The sequence below is a fragment of the Zonotrichia leucophrys genome, chromosome Z, assembly GCF_028769735.1.
Source record: "Zonotrichia leucophrys gambelii isolate GWCS_2022_RI chromosome Z, RI_Zleu_2.0, whole genome shotgun sequence".
NCBI classification, from domain to species: Eukaryota; Metazoa; Chordata; class Aves; order Passeriformes; family Passerellidae; genus Zonotrichia; species Zonotrichia leucophrys.
The window spans coordinates 74,258,337-74,271,246 of record NC_088200.1 but is presented as its reverse complement, the minus strand read 5'-3'; the positions used below and the strand labels follow the sequence as shown (position 1 = coordinate 74,271,246).

The following is a 12,910-nucleotide window of genomic DNA, read 5'->3' as shown; positions in this document are numbered from 1 at the left end:
CTGAGCCTGTAAGTTACACCTAGCCTTGAGTGCAAGGCAGAGGTGCAAGTTGCAAAGCAGCCAGCACTTCGTGTTGCTGGTTAGGATGCTGAGTGCTGGAGTCCTGCCAGGAGCTAGGGATTTCCTGCTGGTAAGGACTGCCAGCAGAACTTGGCCTTTGACCTGTGATGTTGAGGCCCCAAAGGGCTGTTGCCTCTGGGAGACCATCAGGCTGCTTGGCTCAGGGACGCACTATTTCATGGCTTCTGCAGTGCAGCGGCTGTGAGCACAAGGTCACTGGTCTTTGTTTCTTTTCCATTTTTGGAATGGTGTGTTTAGCTTGTGAGTCTGGTCTGGAGTTTTCTTGAGTTCTTCTTCAGTTCTACAAAGTCTTTTGGACCAGGTGACTTTTTGCTTTTGACAAGCTGCAAGGAGATGGTTGTGTTGTCCGTGAAGCTGTGAGGGGCCATTCTTATCCTGTGTGGCCAAAGAAAGAAAGTGAGTAGTTATGAAGCCTCCTTGTGAGGCAAGAAAGCAGAAGGGGCAAGTTTCTGTTGTTGCATTTAGTGATGAAGTCTGTAGCTTTGGGAAGTGCCTTGGAGCCTGGATTGGGGGTGAAGCTGCAAGTCCTTGACTGCTGTCATGTGTTGCTGAAAGCAAGAAGGCCATCTTGAAATGGTGAATGCTGTATTTGTAGGTAAATGTGCAACTCTGTGGCTAGGAAGCTGTATGAGTCAAAAGGCCCCAGGAGCACCATAGATGATCAGTTGAAAAAGAGCCAGCCCAGGACCAGGTGTCCAAGAAGGCCAATGACTTGGAGGCCTGTGTCAGCAGCAGAGGGGCAGCAGGAGTAGGGCAGTGAGCGTGGCCCTGTGCTGGGCAGCGCTGTGGCCACAGCTGGAGTGCTGTGTGCACTTGTGGGTCCTGGGAAGCAGAAAGTCATGGAGGGGCTGCATTGTGTTTTCACAGAAGGACACAGGAGCTGGGCAAGGGAATGAAGCACAAGCCCAGTGAGGAGGTGCTGAGGGAACTTTAGTCTGGACAACGGGAGGGTCCTGATGGACCTTCAGGCAGACTTCCATCGATCGCTACATAACAGTGCTCAGCACAAGGGCTGTTTCCCTACTAAACCTTCTCTCACTGCAACCAACGGGTTTATACACTGGAGTGGGTGACACTTCCATCTCGTGCCTTGTTGGCTTGTTGGTCTTCTAGGAGACGTTTGCCTTTTTTCATTTTCTCCTTTACCATCAAGCAATGATGATTCTGCGCAACATTTCCTACCCTTTTGCAGCCCAGGATGAGATTGTGATCCAGTTAGATTTTTCCAGGTATTCACCTGCAGTAGCAACGTAGTTGCTTTCTCTTTCTTACTTGTCCATTTAATAGCTTTCTGGAACTAAAAGTTGCATTTTACAGAGAGATCATTGCTTGCAGATGGCAGTCAGGGAGGAATATCAACCTTCTATCCATATAGAGTTCTGTTGAATTGGCCCATTCTAATTTGGTGGCTGGGGTTTAGAATCTCTGTGTTGCTACAAACTGTTCTGATTTCACCCTGAAGGATGTTGCGGTAGATCTGATCAGAAATGAGTTTCTAAATGCTACGTGAAGGCCTGTCCCTCATGCCTCTTTCTTGCCACAGATGACAGAACCAGTGGCCGTCTCTCTCCTGGCTCCTGCTGCTCCTGTAGAAGAAGAAGCCCAAGAGGAGCAAATTAAGATGGATGAACGCCAGACTCCATCACTGACCACAGCAGAGCCTGCATATTCCGAGCCCGTAAGTGCCAGCTGTGGGTTGTACTGTCTTTAGTACAAGGCAGAGGTGCAAGTTTCAGAGCCGCCAACACTTCATGTTGCTTTCTGAGGATCCTGAGTGCTGGAGTCCTGCCAGGAGCTAGGGATGTCCTGCAGGCAGAGACAGCAGAACTTGGTCTTTGACCTGTGATGTTGAGGCCCCAAAGGGCTGCTGCCCCTGGGAGAGCATCAGGCTGCTTGGCTCAGAGAAGCTCTGTCTCTGGGCCTCTGCAGTGCTGTGGCCGAGGACACACATGGTAGTTCTGCATGTCACAGGGTTTTGTTTCTTTATTTTCCCTTTTTGAAATGGTGTGTTTGGCTGTTAAACTAGTCTGCCGGTTTCTTGAGTTCTTGTTGAGTTCTATAAAATCTTACTGCCCAGTTGTCTTTGGTCTTTTGAGATGGTCCATGAAGCTTTAGGGGGCCATTCTTATCCCGTTTAAACAAAGAAAACACTGAGTAGTTATGAAGCTAATCCTTGTGACGCACGAAAGCAGAAGGGGGAAGTTTTTGTTGAGGCATTTAGTGATGAAGTCTGTGTCTTAGGCAAGTGCCTTGAAGCCCGGAGTGGGGTTGAAGCGGCAAGTCCTTGACTGCTGTCATGTGTTGCTCAGAACAAGAACATCTAGAAATGTCAGATACTGTATTTGAAGTCAAATGGTCAAATCTGTAGCAGGAGAGCTATGTGGGCCAAAGACCCCAGGGATGCAGTTGAAGATCAGCTGAACAAGAGCCAGCCTGGGACCAGGTGTCGAAGAAGGCCAAGGGCATGGTGGCCTGTGTCAGCAGCAGTGGGGCAGCAGGAGCAGGGCAGTGAGCGTGGCCCTGTGCTGGGCAGTGCTGCGGCCACAGCTGGAGTGCTGTGTGCACTTGTGGGCTCCTGGGAAGCAGAAAGTCATGGTGGGGCTGCAGTGTGTGCACAGAAGGACACAGGAGCTGGGCAAGGGAATGGAGCACAAGGCCATTGAGGAGATGCTGAGGGAGCTTTAGCCTGGACAACTGGAGCTTGTGAGGGACCTTCAGGCAGACTTCCACCAATCCCTACATGACAGTGCTGAGCACAAAGGTTGTTTGCCCACTAAATTTCCCCTCAATGAATCCAAGTGCAGTAGGCACTGGAGTGGGTGACACTTCGGTCTTGTAGCTGGCTGGCTCGCTGGCTTGGTGGCTTGTTGGTTTTCTAGGAGTGGTTTGCCAAGGTAATTTTCTTCTATTCCAGCAAGGAAAGATGCTTCTGCACTACGTTTTTTGAACTTTTTCAGCTCTAGATGTGATTCTGATCTAATTTTAGTTTTCAACGTCTGCAGCAGCAGTAGGAAGCCATTGTCACTTTCCTACTTCTCCATTTCAGAGCTTTCAAGACCTAAAAGCTCCATTTTACAGAGACAACCTTGCTTGCTGATAGCAGCCAGGGAGCAATATCAACCTTATATACATCAACAGTTCTTTTTAGGTAGCCAATTTATTTTTAGTCTGTGAGACTTAAAATGGCTACGTCGCTACGAAATGTTCTGACTTCTCCTTAGAAGATGTAGTGGAAGATCTGAAAAGAAATTAGTTTCTAAATGATAGGTCATGGCCTGTGCCTCATGTTTCTCTCTTGCCACAGCTGACAGAACCAACAGCTGTCTCTCCCCTGGCTCTCACTGCTCCTGGAGAAGAAGCCCAAGAGGAGCATATCGAGGTGGATGAACAACAGACTCCATCATTGCCCACACCAGAGTCGGAATATTCCGAGCCCGTAAGCGCCAGTTGTATGTAATGCTGTCTTTAGTGCAAGGCAGAGGTGCAAGTTTCAGAGCAGCCAGTGCTTCCTGTTGCTGGCTGAGGATGCTGAGTGCTGGAGTGCTGCCAGGAGCTAGGGATTTCCTGCAGGCAGTGACAGCAGAACTTGGCCTTTGACCTGTGATGTTGAGGGTCCAAAGGGCTGGTGCCTCTGGGAGAGCATCTGGCTGCTTGGCTCAGGGAAGCTCTGTCTCTGGGCTTTTGCAGTGCTATGGCTGAGGGCATACGTGGTAGTGCTGGAGGTCACAGGGCTTTGTTTGTTTTCCCTTGTTGGAAAGCTGTGTTTAGGTTGTGAGACTGCTCTTTGGTTTTCTTGAGTTCTTCTTTAGTTCTACAAAGTCTTTTTCCCCAGCTGTCTCTTGGCTTTTGATAATGTTCATGGTGATGATTGTGCTGATTTTCCTACATCTTTCCTCCCCCTTTCCAGCACCATGAGAAATTCTGGTTGAATTTTATTTTGCACATTGGTAGTTCCTGAAAATGCAATATATATTTGCATTAGAACTCATAGTTTGGTGTGTGCATCTTGGTGCAGAAGGAACTTTTCTTCTGCCAGGCTAGTTAATTACACCTTGAAATTCACATTCAGGCTAACACTACCTCTGTCTTTTTGCAGCCAAGATAACCGTTTTTGTTGTGTTTGGAATCTGAGGAGGAAATCAATGCCCTTGCATTCTAGCTGGTGCTCAAAGATCTGATTAGATAGGAGGGGCTGGGCTGCATTTCTGATTCTAGCCACTTTAGCACCATCAGTGTGGTTGAGTCCAGGAGAAGAACTTGCTCAAGCACAGATGTACAAAGAGTGCAGTTCCCATGCAATGCTCTGAGCCTGATCCCTTTCCATAAGGACCTACATGCTCCAGATTCCCCAAGAGTGTGCTTTATTGAAGCAACAGGAGAGCAATCTCAGGATTGCTGCTGAGTGGGGCTCTGCGACCGAGTGTTGATGTGTGTAGCAACAGAGAGGACAGTAAAGAGAGATGATAGTGGTGATATCCATCAGTCTGTCTGTCTGTCTATCTATCTACACTATGTAACATTTGCATAATTGAATATTCCTGACTCTGGTCCAAGGCAGTTGGAGGTGCAAAGGTCACCTAAAGCATCCTTCTCAGGATAGGATTAGAGACATGTTCCCTCGACCAATTCAGAGCAGGTAGACATGCTTCCCCCTTCAGATATTGTGTTTTTTTCCCCTTAGAGCTGTTTTTCTCCTCCAGCCTCTTCTTCCCTGAAGCCCCCGGTTAATTCTTTAATTTTCTGCCTGTCCTAGAGTGGTGAAGTATTCCATGTTTTAGGTGGTGAAGAGAACATGAACTCCAGAAGTGTCTCTGACAAAGGCTGAGCTCACCCAGGAAGCCACCTGCAGAGCCAGGATGGAGCTGTGGGACAGGGCGGGGTGTCAGTCACTACTGAAAGACAAACAGGACATGGCAGAAGCAGAGGGAGGCCCTCACCAGATCCTTGAGAAATGCCACACCTTCCCTGGCAGCTGCCTGAGAAGCTGTTGGAGCTTCAGTCCCAGATGGCCCCTGATTGTAGGGCCAGGGTCACTTTGGAATCTGTGCCTCCCCTCAAACAGAGAATGACCCAGCAGAGCAGCAGCACAGTGCTTTGGGAACGTGTGAGCCCAGCAGTCTTTGAGTCTTGGCCCACAAAGGTCATATGGGAAGCTGAAACCCATCTTCTCTTGCTTTCTGTGCAGGTGCTTCTAGAGAGAGAGCAGGAGCAGACTGCTTCAACAGAGATGCCATGCCAGACTCAGGGAGAGCTGTTCCCAGCCCGAGAGCAGGAAGAGCAGCTCGGGCAGCAGGTGGAAGAGCCACAGGAGAATGGCCAGGTAAGCCTGACTGGCCAGGTGACAGAGGGAAGGGCAGGGAGAGGGGCATAAACCAGAGCTCTTGGGACTGAGGAGGCCAGGAATCCCACAGGCACTGGAAGCACAGAGCCTTAGAATCTGCAGAGATTAGCCCTGGGACAGGAGGTTTGCAATGGAAGCAGATGTGGGTAGGGAAGCAGTAAGAAGTGGCTGAATAAATGTGATTTTGAGGCTGCAAGAGGAAAAAACTGAGGCTGATGGCAGCTCCCACTCACTTGCTCTGCATTTGTGTGTACAGAAGATCAAGGAAGAGCCACAAGCAGAGCTGCCCGAAGCTCAGAGTGACATCATGGACGTGAAGAAAAAGAGCAAAGAAGACATGGGAAGAATTCAAGAGGAGAATCTCCATCAGCAGAGGGGCGATCAACAAAACCAGGTGAGTGAAAGAGTGGTGGACACTCCACCCATGAAACATCCTCTCTCCTTTTTTTTAGAGAAGATGAAGGCACAGCTGAACACAGAGCTTCAGACAGCTCAAACTCGGATGAAGGCAAGGGAGAAGAAGCTGGAGGATGAAATAAAAATCATCAGAGAGAAACTTAATCCCCTCCCTCAGTCTCTACAAAAGCAAGTGAGTGAAAGAGGGATGCAGTCACTGCAGTCACCAAACTGGTGGTTTCTGCCCTTCTTGCCTTTCCACTCAGAGTAGCATGGAGTGGGGCCATTCCTCTGAGTGCATTTTCCTGGTGTGCTCAATCTCTTCTGCTGCCCTGGATAGAGGGACTTGTCCTTTGGCCTTTTGGCCAGCAGTCATCCAAATTGATTCCTGCTGGCCTGTTCCTGCTGTCTTGGTTTCTTGAGGTGTTTTTACAGGGGAACATGGTGACACAGATGGAGGATTGAAACAACTGTCTGTATCCATTGTCAATCTGTTCTTTCCCTTTCCTCACAGTCGATGACTCCTGGCTGACAGGAAAAAGCTGTAGTCTCTGACTGCTTTGTTCTGTTTCATTTGAGGAGCGAGTGTTGGCATCTCACCGGGCAGCCTGTGAAGACTTCCAGCAAATCTCTGGCACTGAAGGGCCCCAAGTTAGGAGTGAGGCACAGGTACCATCCCCACCAGAAGTGCTACAGGTTGAGCATGACCTGAAGATGGTGCAGGAAAAGAGGACACAGTGGGAGGAGGTAGAACATTTGAACAAAGCTGCAAGTGTGTCTGCAGCCCTTGGAAGGAGAAAGGAATCCTTGAGAGGAAGTAGAATGGTGATTGTGGCAGTCATCCTTTGGAAAGACCATGAAAATGGAACATGAATCTGGCCATGAACTCGAGTAAAACTAGCCTTTGGTTTTGATCCATCCCGTTTGAGAAGTGGACATCAGAAAAAAGCCATTTAAGAGCCCTGCATGGTGCTGACAGCACCTTTCTAAGGGCTTGCATTTCAAAAAGGGATCTCAGGGTAATTTCTGCCAGCCACCTTTTTGACATCAACTCATTTCTTGTCCCAGATCTACACAAGCTCTTTCACCAAACCTGCTGCAGCAGCAGCAGCATTGTCTAAAGGAGCCTTTTCTCCCCAACCTGAGAAGTGGAGCCAGGGCAGTTTGTTCACCTCCCGCACTGACCCAGCTGCTGCTCAGCAACAGGAGGTCGAGGGTGACTCTCTGGAGCTACTGAGTACGTCTGCTTATTTCTTGTCTGAGGGACAGTGCATTGTGTGCAGGTGCCAGCATAGCCGTACCAAATGTTTCTCCTGAGTCTGGTGTCATGGGGACATTTATGAGTCCCCACAGGAACTGCTGTAGAAAATCAGTCTCTGTTCTGGCCATCTGTGCTGCAGAGCTGTCTGCCTGGTTGTTGTTGTTGTTACCCAGCTGAGCACAAAGGGCTCAGAGCTCCAAGCACTGGGGCTGCCTTTTGTATCTCCTGGAAGCTGAGGTCTCTGCTTTAATGTCAGCATCTTCATTTTGTTTCCCTCAGGGAAAATAGTAAACAAGGAAAATCCCTGGATGAAATACACCAAACTGGAATATATTGGCAGTGGGTGAGTCTAACCGCAGTTACTTCTACATAACCATGGGCCAGGTGTTTTTGTGGTAGAATGTCTATCCACCATGAAGTCAGGCAAACAGACATCTATCCCCATGTTCCCACACTGGAGATAGACTGTCCCATCTCTCAGTGCTGCTCAGAATTTGTGCATTTGCTGCTCAGAAGGCACTGTCAGAGACACTTCCATGCTGCCAAAGTCTTGCCTGCAGCAAGGAACGGGACCTGGAAAATCTCATCTCTCAAGTGTGAGACACTTCTGTGTTAATTTCCTTAGCATTTTTTTAATATCTCTAAATCATACTGCCACACTAATAAAGAGGGAAGAATCTTGCTTGCCTGAAAGAGAAACCTCCTCCCTCATATCTGTCAGATAACAGTTCTCAGGAACATTTTTTCCAAGATTTTGCTGAAGGAAATACTCTGTGGTCAGGATAAAAACTGAACAGTTTAGAAAGTGAAAGCTGAGGTGGAAGAAGCAGCTCTATTTTTGAGCTGAGGCAGTAAACCCAAGCAGTTCAGGAACAGGCCCAGTGCCCATGCAGTTGAGAGGAAAATGCATCATCTGCCTTCTGGCAGAGCCCTCCTGCATCCTGCAGGTTTTTGGCACTCACAGCAGAGACCTCCTGAGTGGGCTGGCTTTCCCTGCAAGATCTAAATGGCTTCTACTTTCCTTGCTGTTTTTTTTGTTTCTAGGACTTTTGGGGATGTGTGCAGAGCAGTTGACAATGCCACAGGACGAGAGGTAAATGTCAACAGGCCCCGCAGACTCTGCTGCTATTGAGGGGCTTTCCCCTCTGGTGTGAGCTGTGGCTGGAGCTTTGGCTAGAGCCGTGCTGAAAAGGCACAAGAAGCACAGACTGGTGCCAGGCTGCAAAATACATGTGGCACTTTGTCCTCCTCAGCTGGCAGAAGGAAGGCACGCAGGGCAGCGCTTCCTTTCAGAGAAGGACGCGCTCACTCGCTCTCCATGGCTAAAACAAAGGTGGTGCCTTAGAGCACCTCCCTGCTCTTTGGGGCTACAGCTTCAGTAGTCAAAGTAGCTACTTCAGTAGCTTCAGAGTCCTGAATTCTCGATTCTGGCTGCCAGCAAATCCATCTGAAAGTTACTGGTAGTTCTTTAGCCACCTGCAGTGCTGCACTTGGCAACTGCACACAGGGAGAGATCTGCAAGTGCCCTAAAAGCCCGAAGCCCTGCCCATAGCCCAAGGTATGTCCACAGAATATTAAGGCATGGATTACTTCTTCTGAATCCCAAACAAAGCAGCAGAGATTGTGGTCAGAGGTTTGGGGGTGATAGCTGAGACACAACTGTTACCAAGTGGACAAGGCAAAATGTCAGTGGCTGCACGTGTCCTGGAACTGTTCCCCAAGGGAGAAGAGAAATGGGCTGTTGGAATGTCAGTTCCTAATTACTGCAGTGCCTAATCACAAGGCAGTTTGGCAGAGCTCAGCTGTGTCATTGTAAAATCACTCGCTCCATGTGCGTTGTGGTCTCGTGCCACCAACTTCTGAAGTTACTGATTTTCAATGTCATTTTAGGTGGCCATAAAGAAAATAAATCTAAAAGGACTGAGGAAGAAGAAATTAAAAGTCAATGAACTCATGGTCATGAAAATTAATAGGAATCCCAACCTGGTCAACTATTTAGACAGGTGAGTTTTTGTGAATGTTTCTTTACATATAGCAAACATGCAAGGTAAAATCCCACTTTGGTCAGTGGCAGAAAATAGACCTGTAATTATTGGCCAATTATTGCTCTGCGCACCTCTAATAGATGGGAAGAGAGTGCATCTTGTCTGCATGAGTCTTCCCTGAAACACATAGTTTGAAAATTTTTCAGAAACCTGTATCAGTCATATCTTACTAAATCAATAGCCTGTAGGTTCACAACCACCACTTTGTTTTGGGGCTTGATTTTATTCAAGTGTCTTTTTACATCCAGATAGACTAATTTAAATTTCCCTTGGAGTGTGTCCCCTGTTTTTCCATTGCTCTGCATGCCAGGAAGACTAGGTGCTTATTTCCAGAAACACTATGCCTGACATATTTTTATCTGGACTGTTACTAAACTGCACTTTTCACTTGCTGGCCATTTAAGACATCTCGTTTTCACAGCTGTGCCTTTCTCCTCCAGACTGCACAGGTTGCAAACAATGCACAGCTGAGAGAGAATGTCTATTCCTTTGATTCTGTCCTAGTCACAAAGGAACCTGGAAACGAGAATCAATCAAGAGCACACCCTAGCCATGCATGTTCATCTCCACACCCTTGTTTTCTTCTTCCAGCTTCCTTGTGGGTGATGAACTCTGGCTAGTAATGGAGTTCATGGATGGAGGCACTCTGAGTGATATCATCAGCAAGACTTGCCTGTCTGAAGACCAGATGGCAACCATCAGTCGGGAGGTCAGCAATCCCATCTGTGTTTCTGAGGGCTTGGGCAGGATTGTCTGGGAAACAGGGGCTCAGAACAGGAGAAGTTTCATGTGCCAAGCTTTGTTTCTGTGTGGCTGGTATGCTATGGGCAAGTGAAAGCACTTCAAGTGAAAGGCCTGCCAGTGCCCCTGCACTCCCTGTACTCAAGTCCAGTACTCTTATCTCCTGCTGTTGTACTCTCACTCTGCCTCTTGTTCTTGTATTTGCTGTTCTCCATTTTGCCTCTCTACCTGGAGCCTGTTTTCACTGCATTCGTTGCCTGTGAAAGCAAAGGTGCTGGTGGCAGGATTTGAAATAAGCAGCAAAGAAAAAAGTCCTTTCTCACAGTCCTCATCTAAAAAGATAGGAGTGCAGCCAAAATGCTCTTTACTTCAGGAAGGTGACTGATGTGATACTTCCAAGTCTGTGCTGAGGCCAGCAATAAAACCTTTGTCATGCAGCCTCCCACCCAAAAGTGATCTGCTTCACACCAAACGAGGGACTTTTTCTTTCTTGGCAAAACCCTCATTTGTCTTCTGCATGGAGATAGCAAATCCACTGCAGCAGCAGTCATCCTGACTGGTTTGCAGGGGACAGTCTACAACAGCAGGTGCTGTTGCTCTTTCAAAAGCTGACGTGCCTTTCCTCAGAAAGGTCCTGCTCTGCAAGTGCTGGAGCAGCAAGCTCTTCCTCTCAGTGGCACTGTGTTCTGCCATTACTGCCCATTCCCCTGGAGAGGGAATCTTTTAGATTCTTTGTTGCCTTTCTTGTGTGATGAAATCCCATCACTTATGTTTTCCCCTCTTCTTTCTCTTTTCTCTCTCAGTGCCTGCGAGGACTGGATTTTCTCCACTCAAATGATGTGATCTACCGCGATGTGAAGAGCTGCAACATCCTTCTCAGAACCAATGGTTCTGTCAAGCTGGGTCAGTATATTCTTGGTCTGCTGCAGTGTTCCAGGGATGTGGGTGTAGGGCTGCTTTGAGTGACAGCCAGCTCCCCAGAAATGGTGCTGGTGGCAGTGCAGGGACACCCGCTGTGAGCTGAGGGCACAGTTGCAATGTGCACAGAGGTATGAGAAGGAACCACAAGCAGTCTAGACTGCTCTTGGTCTGTGTGTGTCCCTTCCAGAGGGAGGGAGCTATAATCTAAAGCTTCAGGGGAATAAAGTCCACTGCTGGAGGGAGCATTAAAAAACCTGGGTTTTTTTTGGATGTGGCCAATTTCATACTACCTTGGCTAAAGCCCCAAGGAAACTGAGTGTGGAAAGTTCTCTGGGAGATTCAAGTGCACATTCTTAGAATGAGAATGGGAAATTCTTTTGCTTGGTTTCCTAATTGGAGCTGGCTTTCATGGTTTGTTGTTTTCCCCACAGCCGACTTCGGTCTCTTTGCTCAGCTCACCCCTGAGCAGAGCAGACAGAGCTCCGTGGCTGGCACTTCTGGGTGGCTGGCGCCTGAAGTGGTGACAGGCCAAGCATATGGTCCCAAAGTGGACATATGGTCTTTGGGAATCGTGGGCATGGAAATGGTGGAACGAGAAGTTCCTTTCAGGAATGCAACTCCTGTTTTGGTAAGGAGCAAATACTCACTGATCCCAGTGTCTTTCTCACCTGTCCCATGTCCTGCATGTGCCATTGGACAAAATCCCATTGCCATCTGCTGGCCCCACTTCCACCAAGGTCCCCTTCTAAAAATGTCCCTGCAGCACATCAGCACCCACTAGAGATTTGGTTGCATCAGAAGGGAAGTGGCAGTTCAGAAACCTAACCAGTTCAGAAAGTTGCCATTTTGGCCTCCAGCCATGCCTGACATTTCTCATTTGCTTTTTGAACCCTGTTGGAGCTCTGGCTCTGAAGGACAAGAATTTTTAAGTGAAACAGTTGGATGTGTGACAAATATCTTTCAAAATGGAGGTTGAGTCTTCCCAGTTTCAGGTTTACAGAAAAAGAAAAAGTGAAAAAGAAACAACCAGCAAAGCAATGTCCAAGCTATTCTGCTTTCTTTTCCCTTTTTGAACCACAGCACATCAAATTTCCTCCATATTGTAGCACCTTTTCCAAATCCTGTGGGTCTGAAGCTTTCAGATTTTCAAGTCATCTGTACATTGTTCAGTCATGTGTGTGGGATGCCTGGATAAGTTTAGGATGTGTTTTTCTCCAACTGCAGTTAGAATTGTACACCAAACCCTTGGCTGTTTCTTGGTACTTTAGCAAGTTGATGAGCTTGCAGGCAGGTGCCTGGGCTGGGATCCAACGTGGGCAGTTGACGCTGGTGCTGTGTTTCTTTACCACAGGGGCAGGGCCATCCCTGGCCTGCACAGTTCTAATGACAGTGAGGACTCCAGCTCCCCACCATGGCCAGTGGCTGAGCACAGCTACAGAGGGACAGGATAAAACCCCCTTTGCGACCTCTAGTGGTGTGGGAAAAGGAAAGAAAGTTGTGACTAATTATTTCTACTCAAGCAGAATGTGTTTGTTGTTTTAGGCTTGGAAATTTTCCTTTGGGTTGAAGAGGATAATAACAAAGTCTCTTTGGTCACCATCTATTTCAGTGCCACCAGCACAGAGCTGTTAGCATTGTGATGGGCATTTTTATGGAGACCAAGCCACAGCCTGGGGTCATGGAGATCCTGCCAAACCTCCCATTTCTTACCCGACACTTTCTGCTAATGGGCACACCTTTAATGCATTGACTTGAGCATCCAAATGAGCAGAGAGTGACCATAGGGATGACAGTTCTTTTTCTGATTTGACCATGAAAATGTTTCCTTTTGCCACATAAAGAAGCCAAAATGTGCAGCTGAGAGACAGAGCTACAGGTGGCTCCCTGTGCACCCAAGCAGGCATTTTCATCTCAATATATTTGCGCATGCATCTTAATGTGTCTGTGTTGAATATGAGATTCCAAATGTTTGTTTTCTTTTCCTGAGGTATAACTGGTAGATTTCCTTTTTTTCCTTCCACTTAGCAGTGTTTTCTAGAAGAGGAAAAGAAGCTCAATGAGATTTGTTTTATGGCAGTTGTGTTTCAGGGACCAACAAGCACTGCAGAGATGCCTTTCATGTAC

General features: G+C 47.9%; 1 pseudogene; it reads left to right on the top strand.

The window, feature by feature from the left end:
• Nucleotides 1–12,910, top strand: part of LOC135460136 (serine/threonine-protein kinase PAK 3-like) — a 92,864-nt pseudogene that overhangs the window by 78,033 nt on the left and 1,921 nt on the right.